Source organism: Ursus americanus, chromosome 11 (assembly GCF_024610735.1).
Source record: "Ursus americanus isolate L20-20 chromosome 11, mUrsAme1.1.p, whole genome shotgun sequence".
Taxonomy (NCBI): domain Eukaryota; kingdom Metazoa; phylum Chordata; class Mammalia; order Carnivora; family Ursidae; genus Ursus; species Ursus americanus.
Genome location: NC_142137.1, coordinates 40,421,241 through 40,447,671, shown reverse-complemented (window position 1 = coordinate 40,447,671; position 26,431 = coordinate 40,421,241). Strand labels below are relative to the sequence as shown.

Below are 26,431 nucleotides of genomic sequence, written 5' to 3'. Positions count from 1 at the left end.
ACGTATATCCTTGCAACAGAATACTGTGTAGTTATAAGAAATAATAAGGTATCTCTGTATGCACTGTCTTAGTCCTCTTGGGTTGCTATAACAAATTGCGATAGGCTGGGCAGCTTAAACAACAGACATTTATTTCTCACAGTTCTGGAGGCTGGGAAGTCCAAGATCAAGGGACCAGTAGGGATGCAGTTCTTGGCAAAGGCCATCTTCTTGGCTTGTAGATAGCCACCTTTTAGCTATATTCTCACATGATGGAGAGACGGAGAGAGCTCTGGTCTCTTCCTCTTCTTATAAGGACACTAACCCATTTGGAGGCTTTACCCTCATAACCTCATCTAAACATTATTACAACCAAAAAGCTCCACCTCCAAATATCATCACATGGGGGTTTGGGGGAAGTGGAGGGGAGATATAATATTTAGTCCATAACAGCACTACACAACTTTCTAAGGTGTATTAAGTGAAAAAAAGCACTGTGCAAAACCATTTTATAGAATGCTATGTGTTTAAAAGATGGAGGAAATTAGAATATATATTGACATTTTCTATTAGTTACATTTTAAAAATTCAGAAAGCCTATTATACTGGAAATTAATAAAAGCGTTTAACTGTGGGTAAAGAAGGGAAACTGGGGAGATGAAGAATAGAAGTACTTAGCACTTTTTAATATCTGAATGATATGACTGTATTAAGTAAATGTTTTAATTAAAAATAAAAGGGAAAGCCAGTATTGAAATTGGGCCTATAGTTTTGTCAAAATTCAACACCCATTATTGATAAAACTCTCACTAAACTAGAACTAAAATGAAAATTCCTTCACCAGATAAAGAACATCTAAGAAACCTTATAGTTATTATATACTTAATGGTGAAAAACAAAATTACTTACCCCTAAGAGCAAAAACAAACCAAGGATACCTACTTTCATCCCTTCTATTAAACATTGTACTGAAAGTCCTAGTCAGGGAAATAGAGCAAGAGAAAAAAAATAAAATGTATACAGATATAAATGTATACATACATATATTAAAAAAAGAGGCAAACTGTCTTCATTCACAAATAAGATAATTGAGTACCTAGAAATTTATAATGAATCAACAAAGAAAACTATGAGAATTAATAAGTGAATTTAGTAAGGCTGTAGGATATAATTCACATGAAAAAATATAAGAATATACAAAATCAATTGTATGAGGACATGCTATCAAAAAACAAATGGAAATTCAAAATTATAAAATACCATTTACGATAGTAGCATAACCACAAAATACCTAAGGATAAGTTTATCAAAAGATGTAAACTACCTGTCTGTCCCTAAAAATGACAAAATACTGTTAAGAGAAATTAAAGAAGTGTGAAATAAATGGACGGGCATACCCTGGTTTATTGATAGAAAGACTCGTTATTGTTAAAACGTCAATTCTGCCCAGTTGGCCTATAGACTCTATGTAATTTCAAACAAAATATGGCAAGCTTTTTGTAAAAATTGACACACTGATTCTAAAATTCTTATGAACGTATAAAGGAACAAGTAGAGCCAAAATAACTTTTAAAAAGACAAAGATTTATACTACCTGATTTCTACACTTAGTATAAAAATACAATAATACAGATAGTATGGTATTAATGTAAGATTAGACATGTAGATCAATGAAACAGAAGAATCTAGAAATAAATCCACATGCAATGGTCAATTGACTTTTTACAAAAATGCCAAGGCAATGCAATGCAGAAAGGGTAACCTTTTCAACAAATGGCACTGGAATAATAGAACACCCATATTGTTTAAAAAAAAAAAAAAAAAGAACTTAGTTCCTGACTCATACCTCACTCAATATAGGAAATTAATTTGCAATGTATCATAGGCCTAATATAAGAATTGAAACTATATAACTTTTAGTAGAAAACAGGAGAAAATCTATTATAATGGGATAGGCAAGGTCTCTTTGATTGCACACAAAAAAGCAGAACTATATGATAAAAAAATTGATATCAAAATTTTAAACTCTTGCTCTTTGAATAATATTGCTAAAGATAAATAAAAAGGCAAACCACAGAACAGGAAAAATTCATAATCCATACATCTGATGAAGGGCTTATATCTACAATACATAAAGACTTCTTACAACTCAATAACAAGAAAACAAACTGAAGTAAAACTAGACAAAATATTTGAATATTTCACAAAAGAAGAAAAATAGCCATAATATATACAAAACAATGCTGAGCATCTTTATTGATCACTGATTGCCTGAAGGCAGGGCTAGAGGTGTTGATTATGAAGAAGCATGAGAGAATTTGGGGGAGAACTGCATATGATTTATGACTTCAATTTGTGTAGTGGTTAAATAGGTGTATAAGTATTTGTCAGAACCACCCAACTGTTCACTTCAAATCAGTACATTTTATTTATGTGAATTATACCACAAAATTTGATTTAAAAAAATTACAAAACGAGGAGTCTAAATGTGAAGAGAGTGAGAAAAAGTAGCCAGGAAGGTAAGAAAAGATCCCAGAATATGTGCAGATTAGATACCTCTTGAACACTAAAGTACTCTCGGCCATACCTATTACTACAGCCACGAAGTAGTGACCGGTTCTGTGCAGTCTTTGACCAGCTTTGCACAGTTGCAACCTGACAGTTTCTCACCTTAGCCTGTTCTCTGGTTCCATCAATTCTTGCCCCCTCTGACATGCTGAACCAGCTTGGCACTAGCCATTTCTCAACCTGAAAATACTGTGAAATTAACATTCACGTAGCTATCCTGACCAACAGGGTATGAGAGACAATGAACAAATATAGTGACTTTCAAAATGCATTACATAAGCTCCCACAGATATGACCATAAACGTGTTGGCATTTCCTCCTTCCTTGTTTTATTCCTCTAGCTCCTTACTTCTTCCTGGGATCATTTCACAATAAACCCATTTTTGTGCCAGGTTTGATTTCAGCCTCTGCTCTCAGGAAACACAGAGTAGGGCATGGTAGGAAGGCAAGTAGTAATAAAATAATAATAGCTAAAAATGATTATGTGCTTACTATGCACTAGACCCTACTTTAAGATTTCTACATATATTAACTTACTTAAATCTAACAACAACCCAATTTATATATGAGACAACAGAGGCAGGGAAAAGGTAAGTGGTAGGTAGGAAAGTGGTCAACAAAGACAAATACTACTAAAAAAAATTATGAAATTCAATGGATTTTATGAGTAGGCTATTACTGATGAATTTCATGCAAACAACTTCAGCAAAGTAATGGGAGAATCTAGATTTGAGGAGAATTTTTTTTATTTTAACTGAAAATCAATACCCAATTGTACAGAAATATAAATGCATAACACTTAGAGAAATAGAAATACCGTGTTGGATAAGTTTAACAAAGCCTTTATATCCACTCAGATTCTAAATGTTTCTAAATTTCTTCCACACAGTGAATTTGATATCGACTTGAGGATATGCAGTAAAGGAATTTTTTCTGGGATTTTCAAATATATGGGTAATGTAGTGAATAAAATAAAATAATAATGAAATAAGTTGTTGATGTAAGAGAAGAAGTAAGACTGAATAGTGGTAAGAGGAAACCCAAATATATTCAAAGCCAACTCTGATGGGCCTTTACCCATTTATCATGAGAGAACTTTTGTGTCCCAAAGTGAAATCACCAAAATAATATATTTCATATTTTAGTTTTCTTTGTGTCAATGCTGGGATTGTATACTATTATTACTCCAGAAACGCTAAAAAAAAAAACAAAGAAAAGTATGAACATGAAGTCCAAGAACAGACTTTTGATTTGAAAGTCTATTTAATATTGGCCATACTTTTGCTATTTGTAGACCATATTGTTGGTCATAGATAAAACTTAAGACTTCAAATTTGTGGCAAATGAACATGTGTCATGTTTCTAATGAACTTTCAAGGTCATGATTGTTAATCACCTTTTTCTGCTATGTTATTCAATACAGTGATAAGCTACAGAGTTCAAAATGCAAGTTCTAAAAACCCAGCCTCAAAACCTGGCCTCTTGTTTTGACTCTAACCAATGCAAAGCTCAGATTTGAAAGTTAGCCAGTATGTTCAAATATAAATCCCAATAAATAAGGCAGCAGTTGATATTCTTAGTAGACTCAGGGCAATTGGTGTCCATCTGCCATCTCTGTGGGCACATCATTCCAGCTAGTATTCTCATCATTGTATCAAGTGCTATAATTTATCAGGTGTTCATCACATTAAAATGAAACTAAACTTGAAAAAATTGAAAGCAAAACTTCATAGGACGTCTGTACACTTCAGAAATAAGAAGATGTGTTGCAGGAATAAATATGTGCTGGCAACACATCTCTTCTCATATTTCAAGGACAAAATTGAAACCATATTTCCATGGGGTGCAAACATTGATTGCTATGTGTTCTTATAAACAGAGAACTACAAACAGTACTGTAGTATTCTCTTGATCCTCCTTTACTTTTATGTGAAGTCCAAAAATGTATCAGTTAAACGAGCTTCTGAATTCAATTCAGAAAACAGGGATTCATATGTTAAGAATAGAGGCAGAGCATAATCTAGGTAGGAGGAAAAACAAACAAAACCACAGTCGTGTTCAATTTGAAAGATTTAAAACTATTATTCACTAATGGCTATAAAATAAGTGAGCACAAATCAAAGATTATCTAAACGTTTCATTTAATTGTGAGTTTTGTACTTTCATTTCTCTTCCTCCCCACACTAATGGTCAGGTGTGGTCATTCAGTCCCATGCAGGCAAAATACTTATCCTGAATACCCATCACCATGCTAACCCATCCTCACCCCCTTCCCCTCTGAAATCCTCAGACTACCACAATAAAGCAAGTATCAAAATCAAAAACAAAACAAAAAACAAAATACCTAATCCCTCTCCACCTAATTCCCTGCAGGAGCTTTATCATCACTCACAAGTCGCTGCATTATTTAGCTCCTACCATCCTTTGGAGGCTCATCTTTGCCTACTCTCCTTCTTTCTCTAATAAGCCCCAATTACACCGAATTTTTTTAAGTTCCTCAAATCACCCCTGGCCCCACCCCATGTCTCTCTGCCTAGGACATTAGCACATGTTACTCTCTGCCTGAAAAACCACTTCCCATCAGAGTCCACTTGACTAACTTGTATGCATTCCTCAGATTTCAATGTTAACATCACTTACTCCAGGAAGATGACTGCCTCCCCATCAAGATTATCCCAAGAGTCTTATCATGTTCTTTCATTGCATCCTTTCCTCCTTCATAGCACTTACAATTAGAGCCAAATCCTTAATTTTGAAACTATTTATTTAGTGTTTGAGGGTACGTTTCTTAAAGGCTGATATCTTGTCCGTCTTGTTGGTCACTGGGTCCTAAGTACCAAAATTAGTACTCTGAACACTTAAGTACATGAATAGATATTTGGGAGGGAACGAAGGCAGGCAGACAAGGAAGAAGAGAGGAATAAACAAAGGAGGAAGGGGGGACAAGATAAATGGGAGGAGGTAAACAAGGAGGGAAGGAAGAGAGAGAGGAAGAAGAAATGGAGGAGACTAAGTGCCTGTTAGCCAAGTTCTGTTATATAAAACCAGAGGGCAACTCTCTAATGCTATGTATAAGGATCTGAAAGCCAGGTAGAAAATTATGTTTAAAACCTGTCTCAAGAAAGTGTCAAGATTCAAGGGAAAAAATTCAGAGAAGTGAGCACAAATAGCAGCAAGCGGGAGCGCAGAGTGTGATGATCAATTTTATATGTCAACTTGACTGGCCAGGGGGCATCTAGATTAAACATTATTTCTGGGTATGTCTATGAGAGTATTATAGGATGAGATTAGCATTTAAATCAGTGGAGTCAGTAAAGTAGATTGACCCTCCTAAAGTGGGTGGACATATCCAATCCACTCAGGGCCTGAATAGAACAAAAGGCACAGAACGGAGGAATCTGCCTGCTTGCTTGAGTTGGGACATCTCATTTCATGTTGTCTGGCCTCAGAGTGGGATAGAAACCATTGGCTCCCCTGGTTTTTAAGTCTTTTGACTCAAACTAAATTACACCATTGACTTTCCTGGGTCTTTAGCTTGCAGACAGAAGACTGTGGGACTTCTCAGGATCCATAATCACGTAAGCCAATTCCTCATAATAAGTGAATGAATGAATGAATGAATGAATGAATACACACACACAGACACACAGACACACACACACACACACACACACACACACACACACACACACACACCCTGTTGGTTCTGTTTCTCTGGAGAATCTTGACTAAAACATACAGGAAGAATCCAGAGATGAGGAGATCAAGGAAGGATCAGGAACTGCAAAGATTACGTACTGTCTCAGATTTTGTTTGTCTGATAAGCCTGGTCCATAAAGGGAACTGCATAAAGTAAATTTAGGCCATTTGTTTCTACCTGGATTTTGATTCTGGCCAATGCTGACAATTTGGTCAACATATACTTCTACCTGACTGTCAAGTATTAGGTAAATGAAGTTTAACTTCTAGAAAAGAAAACAAGTTTTTAAATTAAATCCTATAGACCCAGCAATATGTTCAATGAGGTTTTATTCCCTTTACTAACTAGGTGTTATACAGATAATACTTGTGCTTGATTTAAAAAAAAAAAAAGTGAGTTTAGTTGAAATGTAATATTATTTCTGGTTACTTTTTATGTAATTAATACATACATTTAACATATCCACCACTATCTTCAAACCATTTCCTGTTTTTGGTAAACTATGTTTCCCAATCACCCAGTAGGATCTGAAAAATTCCAATACAAATATTTAAGTTGGAAGAGTCAAAATAAACATTTTGCATGGAAGAGTCAAAATAAGCATTTTGACTTACTGGAAGTTAGTCACTAATATTAATAAAGAATATAGTGAGGTGGTGTACACTCACCCCACGCCAGGTTACAAAAACAAACAAAAAGCCTTCTTAAGGCATTGTGCTTTCCTGAATTTGTCTATTCTGGTTGCCAGAGAATTGTCTGTGTTAAATCAGAAAGTCTACACAATCTCTCTGATATAATAAAACCTGAACATGTTTTGAAGTCACAGTTTTATGAAAACAAAGGATTCTTGAGAATGATTGCACTCCACAGTTTCCAGTCTCCAAAGATGGCTGCCATCAATTCTTTCCTTCCCTGTTTGTGCATGCCGCTCCTCTATGGGGAGATAGAGTTTATTTCCCTTTCTTTTGAATCTGGGCTGGCTATATACTGCTTTGACCAACAGAATGCAATAGAAGTGATATTCTGGGACTTCTGACCTAAGGCTTTAAGAAGACTGGGAGCTTCTGCTTCCTTACTCTTGGAATTCTTGCTCTTGAGAAACTCTCCTCCCCCACCCCATTGACCCACCCAACATATTATGTGAAGCCAAAGACAGAAGGAAAAGCCATATTGAGGAGAATGGAGGCACTCAGGTTGATAGTCGCAGCTGAGTCTCCGGCAAACAGTCAACATCCACAGCCAACCATGTGAGTGAGCATCTTGTATGTCCTAACTCAGTTGAACTCAAAGATAACTACAGCATCACATAGAGCTTGATATGTCCCCATGAGGTGATCAGAATGGCATAATGACAGATATGTGACTCTTGCCTATTAAGCCTAAGGGCTGGATCAAACAGCCTGACAGGAAAGCAAAGAGATGGCCATGTTGAGAGTGAGGTGCATTATAGTAGGGGAAAGGGAAATTGGATGTTCCCAGAACCAGTTTGGTTCTCACAAAACAGAGCTGGTGTGGGGTTGTCCTATGGATCCCACTGGATAGGACATAGAAGAGAGAAGGTATTCTTTTTTTTTTCTTTTTTTAAAGATTTTATTTATTTATTTGAGAGAAAGCACGAGTCATGGGCAGAGGCAGAGGGAGAGGGAGAAGCAGACTAGCCACGGAGGGGACAGCCTGACATGGGGCTCGATCCCAGGACCCTGAGATCATGACCTGAGCTGAAGGCAGATGCTTAACTGACTGAGCCACCCAAGCACCCTATGGATTGAACAGTTTTAATCACAAGGGTGGACATTTAAGATTTTGAGGCTTGCTGTACCAGCACTGAATGTTGGACCCTTAAGTAAGAAAAATGTCCAGTGGCTTTTTAAAAATATTTATTTGTTAACTTATTTTAAAATGAAAATAAATATATTCCTTGTTAACATAAATACGTTTTTAAGAAAAGTAACTTTATTTTCTTCTAAACAAAAAATGTTACTGAGAAAAATGGAGTTGTTTTATATTTTTGCAAATCTCATTTATGTCTGACTTAATGGAAGACAAGTGAATTGTTATATCTGTTTCTGTATTCAATCTGTTGCCATATGTTGTTTGTGAAATATTTAAAGAAAATCCAGCCACGTGCAAATATATATATATGAGGAAAAAAAGGGTTATTTTAATACCTTTTTGGATAATTCTGGAAATTCTTCTTTCACAGTACACCAAAACTCAAGAAGTGATATTTTCTTGAAGGTGAGCCACAACGTCAATGATCTTTACGTGCTCTGTGACACTACGGTCTACCAGTCTCTCTTGTAGTTTAAGTGAATCATTTATTCATATTCCATTTTGTAGCACCCCTATCAACTATTTAGAAAATATCACTTCACTGAGTTGTGCAGGTCTTCTAAATGTTGACATATTTTACTACATAATCCTTAAAAAATTATATTGTTTTAGAAATCATTTGGTTTATTTTGATAAAATGTCTACCAAACACCTAAATCTAAACAACCATAATTTTGCCTGTCAATCATTCTTTCAAGTGCAAATAGTGTTCCATGAATAAAGTGGCCATTTCGACTTAACAATTGACACTATCACAGGAGAGCTACTCCTCCTGACAAACATACTTCTGTTTGCAGTAGACGTGCTTCCCATTTTATCATGTAGAATATTAAAAGACATGTACTCTGAGTTAAGATTTAATTTAAAAATATTTTTTTATTGCTCTTTCAAGGATATTCTTTTTTTTTTTTCTTTAACATTTTATTCATGTGACACCTGGGTGGCTCAGTTGGTCAAGCTTCTGCCTTCGACTCAGGTCATGATCCCAGGATCCTCGGATCGAGTCCCACATCGAGCTCCCTGCTCAGCAGGAAGCCTGCTTCTCCCTCTCCCTCTGCCTGCCACTCCCCCCAACTTGTGCTCTCTCTCTCTCTCTCTCGAAGAAATAAATAAATAAATCTTTAGAAAAAAAGATTTTATTCATTTATTTGAGCTGAGCAGGGAGCCTGACTCAGGGACTCAATCCCAGGACCCTGAGATCATGGTCTGAGCCGAAGGTAGATGCTTAATGACTAAGCCACCCAGGTGCCCCTGAAGAACATTCTTAAATAAAACTGGTGCCTTCTTTTTCCTGCCAATATGTAGTGGTAGAGAAATTGATGACTACTAATACAGTGTGGGGTCATGGCTTTGACTTATGTTAACAGGTTTACTCACCAATTGCCCTTGCACCATCAGAGCAAATGTCAACAGCTGTTTCAGAGGATGATTCCAAAGAAGACATTCAATCCTTTGAATATTTCAGCAGCCTTTCTGTTGCTGCCAAACATTCACATAGAAGACCTTTGATTACTAATTTATGCTGATACTCAACAGCTGATACTGGAATATAAGAAAAATGGCAAGCCCAGCCATATCTGTGGATATTTTCATTTGTAAGGAAAAGGTACAGTTTTTTAGAGAAGATACAGACTTGATCTTCATATTTGTAACTCAGGTTTGAATTTGATGAATTACTGTAGCTTTGGAAAGTGGTAGTTCCGTGGTTTCTCTTATCGATTTGTTTCACCCAGCAGGCATTCAGCAATATCAACTGTACAAGGCATACAGTGTGTGCTTCCCCAGGCAATGCAATATGATAACTTACCCTGCATGAGGATTCTGTAATAACTTTTTAGTTTCTAAGTTTCTAGTTTGAAAAACTGAAACAAATGAATGCTGTCTTTTAAAGAGTTCAGCATTTCTACATTTAAAAATTAAATTACTTTTAAAAAAACATTCAATGATTAGTCTCAAAATGTCATTGTAATATAACTGGCACCATATTGCTATTCAAAATGTCCTATTGAATAAGACACAGCAAAGTAAATTATTAACATCTCCAAAGCATTAAAAAGAACAGCTTTCACGATCTATGTGTTTTTTATTTATGGTTTCACACCACTTTTTCTTTTTATTAGATCCCTCCCTTCCATGAATCAAGCTCTATGATAGGTCATTTCTTCTTTTTCTTGGTAACATTAGACATAGATGAAAGCAGCTGTGAAATGAGAAAGCAAGCCTTTAGAGAGAGAGAGAGAGAGAGAGAGAGAGAACACGAGGGGGAGGGGCAAAGGGAGAGAGGGAGAGAATCTCAAGCAGACTGGGCTAAGGGCAGAGCCCAACCCGGGGCTTGATCCACCATGAGATCATGACCTAAGCTGAAAGCAGGAGTCAGATGCTCAACCAACTGCACTACCCAGGCACCCCAGGTAATCTAAAACTTCTTATATAACCCTTTCTGACAACCTGCTTGGCCAAGAATGCTGTCAGGGCTGATGCTGAACTGGGGGTTCATTATCATATAAACTTGAAAAAAATGTATTTTTCTGAAGGAAATCAGCTTATCAGTCTCCCAAACATATGGAGTTCTTATGGTCTTTTTGAGCAATCAAGTCCTCAAGATGCCTATTAAAAACCACGTCATTTTACTTAAAAAACAAAGGATAACAAAAAAACAAAACTCTTACAATTCTGGGATGGGAATGCCTTAATTATAAACCAAACATTTTTCCATTATAATGTATTTCTAATCTGGACCAACATCTCATTTGTATTTATAATAACATCTATGTTCTGACTTAAGGAGGTTCTCATCCAGGGCTTTCCCAGGTTATGGGTCAATGCAAATCAGGATTATGTATGGATGAACAATTTAACTCCCAAGTTCACAGACTCTTGGCCTTTGCAACCTCAATGACCACCCTCCCCACCCCCCCGCAATAAACCTCATTTCAATCACCCATACCCATAGCTACTCTTTGGACCTTGTCACCATTTAGAACTGCTCCATCCCTTAATTTTAAACTCTCATGTCTGTCTTTCTGCAGTTTAACTAGTGAGTGTAAGGTCTACGTCTATCTTGCTTACTGTTGTACCTTACACAATTTATCTTCCAGAGCCTTATTTCTCGATATATTCTATACTCTATACTTATTCGTTTATCATCTCTCATTCCCCTTATACTATAAAATCCCAAAGTTCAGAGCCTGAACTTTATTTTAATCACTACTGTGACCCCAGCTTCTAGTACAGTACCCAACTCATCATATGTGCTCAGTAAATATTAGTTGAATGAATAAATAAATGAATGCTATGTCACTACAGCACCCTGAACATGACCTGTGGTTAACAAATATGCATTGCATAAGTGAATAATGAATAATAATAGCCAATACCTATTGAGTGTTTGTACCCAACTGTGCTGGGTAATTCTAATTGCTGTAAATGAATCAATCTCATTTAATTTTCAAAATGCCCTGTGGACTATGTGGTATTATTATTGCCATTTTACAGATGAACAAATTTAATTACGCAAACATATAAATAAGCCAGAATAAGCTTAGACACCATGTAATTTCAACTAAGGCATAAAGAAAAGAGGGGGGAAAGACCTGAAGATTCCCACAGCTTTCTACAATGTAGCAGCAGGTTATGCCTACCGAGGACAGTGGGATGTGGGTACCTCAATTCCAGCCTTAGCAAAATATTTCTGTACCTCCATCTTTTAAAAATAAAGCTCATTGTAATGTATCCAAGTTTTGTTTGGGAAGCGTTAGGACAAATGCATAGTCTGTTTCCATGGCCAAATATCTCTAGCATGGTTGGATGATACTCACAAAGCAGAAAGGAAATTCTGAGGTGTCTATTCTCAAGCATTCTCTCCTTTAACCCATTCCCTTTCCCCAAAGCAAAAGCACATGTAATGCTTCAGACCACCAGAACTGGCGAATCAGAACTAACATCAACTGGTGAAATCTCTAAGCAGTGAACTACTTCTAAGATGATGAGGCCCTATCCATTTAGTTCTTCTAAGATTACATTTAACACTTTCTTCAGCATCTCATACTTATTGAGAATAGAATCTTTGCCATCTACAAGAGTGCACTTTTGATCCATACTGAGGATTTTTCCTAGGGCTTTCACTTTAGTATTTTGATTGGGGATAGTTTAGGCTAATGATAAAAGAGATGAAAAGTTCTGTTTGGCTTTTGTCTTCACTCCCACTGGAAAAGTAATCACTGACATTCAATAGCCTGGAGGAAAATTAACCGTACTACTGAATTAAACTTTATGATCTGTGAATTTCAATTAGGTGAGTTTTTCAATTGCTCCTATTACAAGCTAAGTTGTCAAATAAAAATAAACTGAATTGTGGAGAAAAGAATTGATGTCAGAGGTCTAATTAAAAAAATAAAGCAAAGTAAAACACGCTGTAGCTGGAATGATTAGGACTCGCATGATCAACAGCACAGAAGTGGCAATGTATTTTGAAACTTTTATGGTTTAACTTGTAAGAGTAAAATAGACATCAGTTTGTATAGGAAGAAGGTCAGGGAGAATATAATGCCACTGCAGGGTGTAGTCAAATTTTATCTCTCCAGGACCACCCATCAACAAGGAAAGAAATCAGTCATATGCCATACAAAAGTCAAAAACAAAATTAATTTAGGCATTTTGGAGATAAAACAGTCACATACAAACACATCATTCACTTTTTAACTTCATAGAAAACATAAAGTTCTGTTCAACAAGAAATAAAATACATGCATTAATCCCATGCTTTTGATTGGCAGATGACAAGGACAAGTTTGAAGAGATGTGTTGTCTTACTCGACAAAGGCTCCTCCTCCCCCTACCATCTACTATCCTATTGTAGTTTACTGTTTATTAGTCGATGCATTAGTTGACAAGTGTCTCCATAATTAATGATTCCTTCTCTTCTAATTGCAAAAAAACAAAACCCAAAAGAAAACACATATATAAAACAAAACCTTCCTTTGACTGTATGGCCCGCACTAGGTAATGTCCTAGCTCTGTCATTTCCTTTTCAACCAAGCTTCTTGAAAATAAACTAACCCTCATTCTATCCTTAAAACACTGTAATCCACCTTCTGTCACTTCAACTTCTTCCCAGCTGCTCTCAAAATACCACTAATGACTTCTGGCGGCAAACCCAAAGAACAATTTTCAGTTCCTATCTATTTGATTATTTCTTTTGCAACATTTGCCATCATCTCCTACCCACTCCCTAGGGGTTTCTGATAGACCAGTTTTCCACTCACATTTCTATCCACTTCTCCTCCATCTCTTTCACGGACTCTTCTTCCACTATACACTGAAACAGTGTGCAATTAAGGATTCTATTCTTTGGTCTTTGAACCCTCTCTGATTCTATACACCTTTACACTAAATCTTTATACCTTAGGTCCCAGAAATCTATATGCAGATGTCCAGTGAACATGACTCATTGTGATTTTTCCATTCTTACACCTTTACACTAAATCTTTACACCTTAGGTCCCAGAAATCTATATCCAGATGCCCAGTAAACACGACCCATTGTGATTTTTCCATAGACTTTCAAACTTAGCATGTGTCAGAAGGAACTTATCGATCCCTCTACAAATCTTTCCTCCTCCTACACCTCTAAGTGAATGATCCTGCAATGCACTCAGGAGGAGACTGCTCTATTACTGTCTCTTCCATTGTTACATCAGTTCAGCATGGCCTTTTTTTTTTTCCCTACATCTCATAAGTACTCTTCAATATATTGCCTCATGTCAATACCATCTACCTTAGTTTTTAATTTTATAACTTCCCTTCTGGATTGTATCAGTAGACTCTATATATCTCTTCTTGTCACCAGCTGTCTTTGTCCAGCTATCATCTCTCTGCTTCCACTTTGCTGTTTTTCACAAAGTAGATCTAAGCATTTCTTCCCCCATTTGAATTTTGGTAACATCTAAACATCTTTCCTTTAACATTCAAAGATTTTACCAGAGTCTTGTAGGCCAAGGTAAAGCAATTAGACTGTATTTTAAGTGCAATGAGAGTCACTGAAAAGTTTCATTCGGGTGGGTGTAATAATTTGATTGACATTTTGATAAAATTACCCTAGCTGTAGGAGTGAATTATAAGGTGGAAAAATTAGCAAGTGGGGACATCATTTAAGGAGGCTAGCAATCCAGGTGACGGTGGCATGCACTAATGTATGAATTGTAGAGATGGAGATTCAAGGAATTCTATGGAGAAAAAGGCACAGTCTTGCTTTGGGGTCTGATATACAGAATACGAAAATGAGAAGAGTCAGGAGTAAATGGCTCCAAGTTTTATGCTAAAGCAAGTGGTCAGATAATTGTGCTGATTACTCAACCCGAGAAAAAAGACTATGATAGGAAGTCTTGGTGGATAAGCATGTGGGGTTTGGGGAGAATGAAGTGATTTGTTTTAAGACATGTTAAAACTTGAAATTCCTATTAGACATATTGATGGACTGAACTATGTCCTCCCACTCCATCCATATGGTGAAGGCCTAACTCCTAATATGACTATATTGGAGATAGGACCTTTAAGAAGATAGTTAGGATTAAATGAGGTTGTAAAGGTGGGGGTGATCTATAAAACTGGTGTCCTGTTAAATTCTCTCTCTTTCCCTCCCTCTCTCTGTCTCCCTCCTCTCTTTCCCTTATTCCCTCCCTCCTTCTGATAGCAAGGCCTCCTGAGGACAGCAAACCAGGAAGAAAATTCTCATCCAGAACTGAACCTTGATTTTAGACTTTCCAGCTTCCAGAACTGTCAGAAAATACATTTCTGTTGTTTAAGCCTAGTTGATACCTAGTCCATGGTATCTTATTATAGCAGCTGGAGCTGACTAAAGAAACATCTTGGTGAGATAACAGTTTGATATATTTTCTGATGTTTCCTTTCCCCCTTCCCAAGCTCTATTCAAACAACCATGTTATTCTGTACTCAATTGAATTAAGGTAAGGATCTGACTGTCTAATCCAGAGAAAAGAGGGAGACTTCTTGGCTTTGGATCTTTTAAAACATGAAAGGATTCCTAGCATGGATAAAATGATTGGGAGAGACATTAGGCAGATCAGGCCTTTGCTCTACCATCCCCTCATCTACCCCTGCAATCCTATTCCCCTTCCCAATAGCCAGAAAAGAAGATGTTCCCTGAGATGAAAAGGAACAAAGATATGGCAGTGATGAGAGTAGAGAGGTTGGTGGTACAGGTCAGGAGGGCTAGACCTAAATGGGCCACATGGACAGGAAAAGGGACTAGCTTAGCAAAGGGCCACATTGAGGAGCATTGCTAAAATACCTAGGAACCATGTGGAAGTCATCATCCGATGAGTGCCCTGGCCTACTTTTTAGGCAATCACTGTCTATCCCTTGTGCCCAGAGGTTATACAAGCTGTTCTTTTCATCAATGTCTAATAAAGGCATCTCTTCAATAGCTTCTGGCACTTCTCCCAGCCACTGCTCAGCAGGAGCGATACCTGTTGGTGCTTCAGATTTTGCTTGACTCTTCTCTGACTTACCCCATATGGACAAGTACACAAATCATTTTTCAATATCCCAGTGACTCATAATACTTGAGAAAGCTCAGGATAGTTAGTGGGGAGATGGTGGTCTGGACGGGAGACTTCCTACACCTGTAGTGAGTGGAGTAGAATGCCAAATGAGGCCACTTCGTCATACTTCCCAAACTGAGACGGTGATGAAATATATTCAAGCAGGTAGTTGGATATGATTCTGAAGCTCAAAGGAGTCACAACACAACAGAGAAATATAAAGCCATGGAAATAGATGAGATTACATAATGAGAAAGTTCAGCCAAATAAAAAGGGAGAGCCAAGTCCTGAAAAATAACAACCATTAGAGAGAGCACCAAAGAAAAATAAAAGAAGGTATGGCCAGTGTAGTAGAAAAATAATCAGTAGAAAGACACAGAAGGCAAGGCCAAAGAGGGCTCTGATGTCATATTGTAGGTTGTTGACCGGTCTAGTAAAATGAGGACAGAAAAAGAGTTTATTGGTTTCAATGACATAAAGATCAGCATCGATGAAGATATGGGAACAGAGGGGTGCCTGGGTGGCTCAGTCGTTAAGTGTCTGCCTTCAGCTCAGGGCGTGATCCTGGCGTTCTGGGATAGAGCCCCACATCAGGCTCCTCCGCTGAGAGCCTGCTTCTTCCTCTCCCACTCCCCCTGCTTGTGTTCCCTCTCTCCCTGGCTGTCTCTCTCTGTCAAATAAATAAATAAAATCTTGAAAAAAAAAAGATATGGGAACAGAGTCAGATTGGAGGGGATTGAAAAGTGAAGAAGAGTGAGGAGGTACAGGCAGAGTGTGTAGACTGTTGTTTCAATAAAACTTGGAAGTGAACTACTGAGCATTGTTGAGACCTTATTTGGAGTATATAGTCACAAATTTTAAATGAATCCATTAGCCTAGTTGTGTGATCCACTACTTTCAATAGTGGTTTGGGTCCAGAAGAGACAAGAAAGATGGACTTTTTTTTCCAGGTGTACAGTGGAGGGAAAAAGGCAAAGAATCTGAGGGCATTTGACTATGACTCTTCTGTGAGATAACACTGCTTCCTATGCATACTTTCATCATATTTATTCTCACTCAGAACTGTGATTGTTGGTATGTGCACACTTTGTAATTAGACCATGAGAACATTTTGAATAGTCCATATTTCACCTCTAATAGTTTCAAAAATCAGTCAGCACTAAAATGCTTGCTGAAGGAGTTCATAGAAAAACCTTGGGAGATATTTCGATATAAAAAAAAAGCCATAGATTCTTCTAAATTTCAGGAGATACAGAGTGGACTTCAGCACCTGAGTTCCCATGGACTGGGGAAGCACAACCCTAAACCTGAAATGATCAAACCCTAAGTGAAGAAATGTCATCAGAGCAGAGAATGCTGAAAAAGCATGAGGCCAAAGAAGAGCAGTGAGCCCTGAAAACTAATGCCTTCTTCAACACGGGCAGAGGTAATGTAGCATTGAGAAAACAATCCTCTGATGGTTAATGGCTACATGATCTACTTCAGCATGCTAGGGTTTCAGGGCTTAGGGGTGTTTTACAGCCACCAAATGACGCTCCTTGCTGTAACACAAGTTAAAATATGCTGAGCACAGGGTTTTCATTACAAGGGATCTTAATAACTTAACTTAGCTTGTCTGACCACAGGCAAAAGTAGCTTTAGGGAGTGTTATAGGAAATTGGCCATTGGAGGGGTGTGGAGGGTGGGGAGAGTGAAGTGACTACGTGATAAAAGAAGATCACTTCTTTTGTAAAACTTCAAAGTATACAGCTTATGTCAAGACAGCCTGCTCTATTTCATCAGGGGCAATGTGTTGTGTTTATTGTGTGCACCTCTGTGTATATAATAAATTATATTTACTTATAGTCTATGTCAACTTTTCCCAGAAAATGTTCCTTAGAATACTAGAGTCCCATGAGATATTAATAAATGTTCTAGGGAGAGGAAAGTTTCCAAACACAAATAAGTTTTGGAAGCGTTAGGTTAAACAATGGGTTTCTTTATGGCAGAACATCTAGAAGACTTTAAAGAGCTAATAAGTGTTAATGTTTTCTAAGAAAGGGAGAGTAAAATAATAATTCAGCATTGCCAGACTTACTTGATTATGGTCTTTTTTCATGAAACAACTTTTAATGCCTCAGAGGATTCGTGTTTCATTGCTTGTGGAATTCTAAATTGTCTAATGTATGTTTTATATTAAATATATATAGTGTGTATTATATATTCGTATGTGTTAATTTTCTTTTCGTATTCCAGCCCAACTTTGAACAAATTGTGTAGATATTTTATTCATCACCACGAACCATCAGTTCATTTTAAAAAGATGTTTTCATCCTAATTAAATTTAGATATTCTAATCAACAGCCAATAGTTATAATTATACATATTCTTAACAAGTTCATTTAAAGGACAATGGACTAAGAAAGAAGGTATGAAATATTTTGTCTCAAACTAGAGCACCAAGTAAACCTTCAAGTCCTGGGAGAGATACATTTCAAAATATCAATAATCCAAGTATTTTACAATATGCAAGAATATTAAGATTATTTCAAAGCCTCGGACACTCGGTAAAATGATACTTGATGCCTTACCCAGAGAACGTTATCCAAAAATGGCATAATATTCTAAAAATATTTAAGTCAGTTTTACAAATAACTTTCAAAATTCATTATGCCCCCAGAAACTCAGTTTGACCAGCTGGACCTCTCCGCGTTTCTTAATTTTAAGTTTTTAACCTCCTAGGTATTTCCATGTTTCGTGTGATATTAGCCATCGTCAGCTATGTAGAGCCAGACGAAGTAACTGAAGCCCAAGTGTGGCAATTACACAGTTAATATAAATGCATGACTCTCAAACCAAATGATTCAGGGATATCCATTACATTTCATGAGTGAGTTCTCTTCAGGGATTACATTAACCATATCTGTTCACTTTGGCACAATTGGCATGGACTTAAAGGCAGTTTATAATGGAAGCAATTTAGAGTCAAGAAAGGGTCAATGAGGCCCTGAAGAGTATAAAAATAGTGATACTCTGAGGACTCCAATAGCAGGCCAGTTAAACAAAATTAAGGCAGGATATAAAAGAGATTATGTACTACATTTTAAAAGCAGGGAGTTTTTTTAAAAAATCACCATAGTGCTTAAATACCTGTAGTGGTTCCTCATTATCTGCAGGATCAAGTTCAGACTTTCTCATCTAGCTAAAAAAATCTTTCACCGTGTATTCCTTTCTTATTTTTTTTTTAAGATTTATTTATTTATTTATTCTACAGAGAAAGAAAGAGAGAGCACGAGCTCGGAGAGGGGCAGGGAGAGGAAAAGGGAGAGGGAGAGGGAGAGGATCTCACGCAAACTCCCCACTGAGCATGGAGCCCAATCCCAACTCCAGGTTTGATCCCACGACCCTGAGATCATGAACTGAGCTGAAATCAAGAGTCTGACACTCAACCAACTAAGCCACCCAGGCACCCCACCATGTATTTCTTTCATTTTCTTCCCTTATCATACTATCCTGCTCTTCACTTTCCCCTCCCCCAGGTTGCTCAAGTTTCTCATTTCTCCTCAAAAACACCCATTCTTCCCATACCTTTGCCCACCGTTCCTTTCGTCTGGGATTCTATTCCTTCTCCCTGACCCTGAAGATTCAGGGCAAATCTCGCCTCTCCTCTGAAGACTTCCCTGACTTTCTTAGGAAGTTTCTTTCTTTCTTCTTTTTCACCCACAAAACTTTAAACATTTCCCATCTGTAGAACTATTTTTATTCCTACTAGACTGAATTTCTTAGAAACAGGGACAAATGACTTACTCATCTTTGTACCTTTAACACCTGGCCAATAAAGGAAACTCAACATATGTTTGATAAGAAAATATTGAATACATGTTTAAATGAACAACTTGAACTAAAAAAGTCTTGATATTTTGTATTATTTAACTATCATAATATGTAAGTTGAAATATAAAAAGATATAAATTACCTGAGATCACATCATCACTTACCAATGATACGATTTTATCAGGAGTATAAATATTTTCCTCTCCCCCCCCAAAAAATATCCTGTCCCTGCTTTAACTTTGTCTAAAATTATACTTAATCAAAAGATGTAGACAGGAACTTCAGCCAATTTTAGCTTTAAAATCTCTACAAGCAATGTGTTGACACATAAATTTTTCCAAATTCTGCATTAGCTCTCTGTAACACAAAGAATATACAAATTTATATTTAGAGACTGTTGTAGTCAGCTTGAGCTGCTGCAACAAATATTCCATAAAATGGGTACTTTATAAAAAACAGAAATTTATTTCTCACAGTTCTGGAGGCTGCAAGTCCAAGATCAGGATGCCAGCATAGCTGGGTTCTGGTGAGAGCCCTCTTCTGGGTTACAAACTGCCAGCTTCTCCTCCTATCCTGACATAGCAGACAGAGGGCAAGCTACCCCTCTGGCCTCTTCTTTAAGGATAGGAATCCCATTCATGGACTCCATCCTCATGACCTAATTAGCTCCCAAAGGCCCCACCTCCAAATACCATCACTTGGAGATTAAATTTCAACATATGCATTTTGAGTGGACGCAAACATTCAGTTCATAACAGAGACCATTGTCACTGATTTTGTTTAAATGATTCTTAACAATGGCAATGGCTAGGGGAGTCTTGCCCATCAGTATTTCCTAAAGGCATAAATGTAAAGCCTAGAAGTACCTAGACAAATTACCTCCAAATTACAATACAATGCAACAGTTAAGGCTATTGGCTGTGGAGTCCCTTTGTAAAGCCAGTAGTCTTAACTGTGATACTTTACTGATTTTGTAAACCAACCTCATGCTGTATGATCAGTTCTTCTATGAGCCTGGTATGTGAATATATAAGAAGCATAGAAATAATGAGCACAGAGGCAATGATGATGTTGAAACCAATGATGATGACAAAGACGATCCTCTGAACAGAGAACTAAAATTCCATTACTAAGGTTGCAAGTGATTTCTCCATGGTGGGTATTTAATAAATTGTTCCTTTATTTGGACTTTCTTAGACACCCACTTAAATTGGGGGAAAAATACAAATATTTGTGAAACATCCTGGAAGACATTTTATTGTAAAGACTTTAAGGGGCAGCATGAACTTTTCTACTATATTTCAAACCCTGAAAGGTCAGTGACAGTTCTGGACATACAGGTAATGTTCAAGGACTAAAGTTTATCAAATGTTGAGTAGTAAATACATGCCTAAATACTTTGGCCGAGTCAGAGCTACGGGAGTAGTACATCTTGTCTTACATTTTCTTATATATTAGTCTTCTATATTCGTGGAATTAATATTTTGTGGTTTTCACAATTTGCCAGAAACTACATAATAATTTGATTTAGGCTTAGGTACAATTTACAACTGAATATACCGTGGGGTTGGTTCACTAGATGTAACCTAACTTGCTAAGAAGTATCCACTTTTCAATGTAGTTAATTATTTTTCTCATTTTGATCATAAATAGGGAAGCTTTTAAAATCATGAAATGTATTTCTTGGAAAAATATCCTTGCAAATAAAATCAACCCATAGTCGTTGTGATGGGAATCAAGTCATTGCCCAAGCATGATATTGAGTAAAGCAGGTAGCTATGAGGTAGATATGAGATATCCTAGTGAGACAGGAAAGAGCTCAGGATAGTGCTAGCAAGTTTTCTTCTAAACACACACACACACTTCACTAATTCCTTTTTGCTGCAGTATACTGTTAGTGATTAGGGACGAAGTGTATGTTTTAGATAAATTACGAGAACAACAGCAAATTTGCTGATATCTCTATGATGTGAATGATTCTACCCTATTTTCTATCAGAAATTAGAAAAAATAATTTGTAAAATTATTTCAATAAGTGCTTTAGTCCATGTAAAATCGTGAGTGAAAAAAATAGCGAATATTGTGAAGATGTTAGAGTAGAAGAACATGTCTCTAAAACTATAGTTGCCAAATTACTAGCTCAGGTACAGAAATAATTTTCATCATGCAGCAATTTTGTTTTAATTTGAAAGGAGGACCATATAACTTTACATAATGCGAAGTAAACTGGAAAGGCAGCATCTTTAGACCATAACCTCATACATATGTTATCCTCCCAAGCTAAAGAAACACATAAAGAAGGTTAAAATAACATTCAGCCTCTAATGAAACTGGTTGGAAGAAATTGCCTTGGTGAGAATACCCAATGGAGAAAGAGCACAAGTTTTCAGGTGGCCCAAACCAAAATGACCTCAACTTTAGGGCAGTGCAGTTGACAGGGTATTTAAGCCAGGCTTATTTACCATTCTACAAAATGCAGGGTACCAAGAGGCCATATTTCCTTGGCAGACATATATGAAAGTGTGGATCATGGTAGATCTCTTTTGAGACTGCTTTAATAAATGTTCTAGCCAAAAGTATAAATATATATTGCTTCCCATAACTGTGAATTTAAAGTTCTGCCAATAATATACCAAATATGCACAAGCTCTTCCATTTTTATGATCGAGTGTCAGTTAATATGGTTTTCCCTTCCCCTAATATCATGACTCTCTTCCAGCCTTCCAAACCAAGGTATGATGACATAAACACTATGGAAAATAATCTAAGCACTGACGCCGATGTTTGGAAGAATGAAAACATTCTTCTATTACCACATTGCTAAATGATTGATGAACATTAAGTCATTAGTGGGTGAGGTGAAATCTAAAAAGAGAATTTTTCAGAAAACTGTGTGGTTGGAGGTAGGGTTCCAGCCACAGACGACAGTGTGATGCCCATTGCATGGAAAGAGCGTGGGGGAGATTCTGTGGACACCAATGTAGGTCATGAAGAGCTGGTTAAAGGTGCAGAAAAACCAGGGAACTGGTTTCCACGTGGCAACAATAATAATACTAAAGAATTAGAGCAAGCTGTTTTGGATCTTTGGAAATATGTACTAAGGTTTTCTAATATCCAAATGCTAGGTTGCTAACACATACATTAGTCATAATTAATAAATATGTTGGCCACCTTCCAGGAAATGCAAAAAATTGCAAATGGCAAAATGACAATTGTCGTTCATAATATTCCTCAACAGCCTATCATATCACAAGTCACCTCCCTCCTGGTATTCTTCCATAACGTGCTTTGCCATTTTATCCCTCCTATTCTCTATCACCTGCTTCTTCTTAGGTACAAGCTCCATTTATATTTTTGTTTTCTTTTTGTTTGTTTGTTTTTTGAGATCCCTCCTGATTATGGGTCACTGTGCAGGGGGTGGAGTTTTTGGCAAGAGTGTGTCTTTGCTTCTCCTACCTGTCTCCGTGTGATCCTTTGATCCTTTATTGTGGATCAGGTGTTCAGCTGGTTCCCAGGTTCTTTTCGGAGGGATCTGTTTCAGATGTAGCTGTATATTTGTTGGGTCTGTGGGTTCTGAGTTCAGGATCTCCCTACAACCGCCATTTGAACCACCTCTCCTAGGAAGTATTTTAACAGCAGGTATCAATATAACTACATCACCCTTAACTAAAAGTTACATTTATTTACAGCATATTTATTCTGAATTCTGATTAATCAGCATTGAAATTAAGACATTCAAAAACATAATTCTCAGGGCACCTGGGTGGCGCAGTCGTTAGGCGTCGGCCTTCGGCTCAGGGCGTGATCCCGGCGTTCTGGGATCGAGTTCCACATCAGGCTTCTCTGCTGGGAGCCTGCTTCTTCCTCTCCCACTCCCCCTACTTGTGTTCCCTCTCTCGCTGCCTGTCTCTCTCTGTCGAATGAATAAATAAAATCTTTAAAAAAAATGTAATTCTCATTTGGAGCCATCATCCACTCCCATTTACATCCATAGTCGTTGTCGATCAGCTTTTGTACACGAACTAAAGAACAGACCAGAGCCTCATGAGTTTCTAAATACTTTCGGCTCCCGAAGGATTTTACTTGGAAAATAAATTACGTTGATATAAAATTACTTAAAAATTTTAAACTCCCAGTTTGATAAATATAAAAATCTTAATAAAAAAACAGTAGCTATTTTGAGAACTTACCTTGTACCAGCCACAGATCTAAGTGCTCTATATACATTACCTTCATTTAACCCCCTCGACGACCCATTTTGATCCTATTTTACAGATGAGGAAATGGGTACATAGAGGTGAAAACCTTGCCCAAGGTCACAGCTGGCAGGAACAGTGCCAGGAACTAAGGCAGTTTCACTACTGAACCAGTATCATCTTCCATGAATCTTGATTTCCAAGAACCATTTAAAATAAAATCTCCTCCTATAAATGGGTCTATGGTAATATGTAATTATGTCCATGTCAAAACAATATTTGATATAGCTACAGCCAATATTAAATTAAAACATAATGTAATCATTTTAAGAATCTAATACTGTGCCAGTTATTAATACCTCCCTACTTCAGATTCACTGTCTTTGCTTGCTCTGTGAAAATGGATCTGGACCCTCTACATATTTTTTTTCTTTGCCAGCTGACATTGAAGCCCTCTCAGCTTCAGGACACTGGAGAGACATAGCAGAAGGAAAACAGTTCCGTTTCCTGGTTTCCACATTCTCATGAGGCGGGCTCTCACAGCATAGGCAGCTCCCCCTGCACCAGGCTCCTACAGTGCCAAGTGGCCAGCAGCTCCCAGCAGCCAGCAGCTTTCCTTGGCACGCACCTCATGTGCCACTTCAGAGTAGTTCTGATGAGAAATGTCCCTGTGAACAGCTTTCCCCAGCACACCACAGGGTAGATTTCTAGCACATTACACCAGTGTGACACTCACCATGACTTTTTTGCCATCCAGTTAGCCATGCCTATGCTCTCTCCAAGACCTGGATCTCAGCCTTAGGAGAATGGGGACTCTTCACTGAGTGTCTATCTCACACTTAGGAGTAGTGACTACTTCTTATATCTGTTATTCCTATATTCATTAGAGTTCTCTTCACTTCTTACTGGCCAACCCCACACTTCACTAATCCCTGATATAGTTAATAATATGTTACATTAAACCTTCCCTATTCAAATTACGGTGTTGTTTTTCTTTCCTAATTGAGCTCTGATGGCAAGAGATACTTATCTCAAATGAGAAATTTATTGAAAGTACTTTTGTGAGAATTAATTACCTACGTGCATTTTATTGAACTAAAAAAACCATCTTACTAGGAAATACACATAATAAAATATTGTTTACAAAGGTGCATTTCATTTATAATTATTAATTCACTTGAAAAGTTAAATGCAATCATCAATCAAGTTAAAATCTGTAATATCTTTATCTTTTGAAAAGGAAGTATTTTTGTCTACTGTTTTATTTCCTATTTGTTACAATATTTAATGGGGAGTAAATAAGGAAAGCACCTAGCTTACTGATCATGACTAAATATTATAAAGCATTTAAGTTAATAATTATTTGAACTTATTCAAATAAAACCCAAATTCACCAAATTTAGTAGACGTATGCTATAATTATCATGAGACTCTGCAACTTAATATATATTTAAATATTTTTTTTTAATTTTGACCATTAAACATAGCCTGAGCCTATATTTCACAAAGCCTTGGGAATATTTCAAGCCAAAAAGGAAAAAAATATATATTAGTTGAGTTTAATTCTTTTCAGCCAGTTATGCCTAGGGAAATACATATTGGAATGTAGACAGTCAGTTCTCAAGTGTTTGAAGCGAAAAATTAATCAGAAAGCAGCAAGTTTGTGGAACTTGGTAATACAGCTATTGGTAACTTCTTAAATCCATAAAAGTTAAATCTAAGGAAAAATTGGCAGAGAGCAACTGATTTTCAAACACGATGAGTTCATCACAGGTCGAACCTCCTCAGTTACCATGACTGAAAGGCAAATGACCAGGAGTGCTTACTGAGGAGTTCACTGCCCATTGAAAACATATGACTCTTAATACTTTTGTTTATGCACAGAAGTGTGACTTTAAGGATTGGAAAAACCTATTTAACAAAAGCTAAACTTTTCTGAAACTTAAGACCACCCTGTGCTGTGACTTTCTAAGTTCTCATAAAATAAACTAGGCCTTACTTTGTCATTACTTAAAAGGAAGACCACCAAAGAAAATCCAAGGTGTGACTCCAGCAGTGACTCAATAAATAGCTCTTTCTGTGGAATCAACGTTTAATATTGCCTTCAAAGTAGTGTTCAAAGCTGTTGCAACCACACACAGAGTCTATAGGGGTTGCTCTGGTTCCCTGATGTCCAGTTCAGATATTGACCCCTTGGACATCATGGAGAAGTCAAGGATTACAAGTGGAAATGCTGTAAGACTGATTTAACTCAAAGGTGTTAGAAAAGTAGCAGGCTTTGGTATACAATAGCATATGTAGTCAGATCAGAAATGTATTCAGATCAATTCTGGATGGACTCTTGGCTCCCTCCCTTGGTACTGTTAGCCTTAGACAATTCACTTAACATTTATGATCTTTGGTTTCCTCATCTGTAAAGTAGAAATAATAATTCCAACCACATAGAATTCTTGTAGGGCATAAATGAAATAATCTATGTAAAGTGTCCTGCACACAGGAAATGTTAGCTTCCTTTCATTCCTATTCCTGGGAACCTGTTTTCACCAAACACCAGTTCAAATAGTCTGGCAAGAGTTAAGTAACAAAAAAAGGGAGGAGGAAATGAAGATATGGAAGTCATGAAAATTAGGACTAAAAAATGGGGAGACAAGGTGAAAAAGTAGAGGGCAGTATAGACAGTAAAACGAATTTGTTGCTCTTCTGTTCAGATTATTTTTTTCCTTTTTATGCTCTAAGCTTTCTGTTATTGCATTACTTGATATCCAATAACTTCCAAGGAAA

At 37.0% G+C, this 26,431-nt stretch overlaps 1 protein-coding gene across 1 annotated transcript in view; it reads right to left on the bottom strand.

The window, feature by feature from the left end:
- TRMT11 (tRNA methyltransferase 11) overlaps positions 1-26,431 on the bottom strand; it is a 292,966-nt gene that overhangs the window by 11,843 nt on the left and 254,692 nt on the right. Inside the window, exons 15-16 of the transcript XR_015726104.1 lie at positions 23,214-23,367; positions 22,911-23,071 (exon numbers count right to left, since the gene is read on the bottom strand). The gene's annotated coding sequence lies outside the window, so the exon portion shown is untranslated. The remainder of the gene's footprint in view (positions 1-22,910; positions 23,072-23,213; positions 23,368-26,431) is intronic.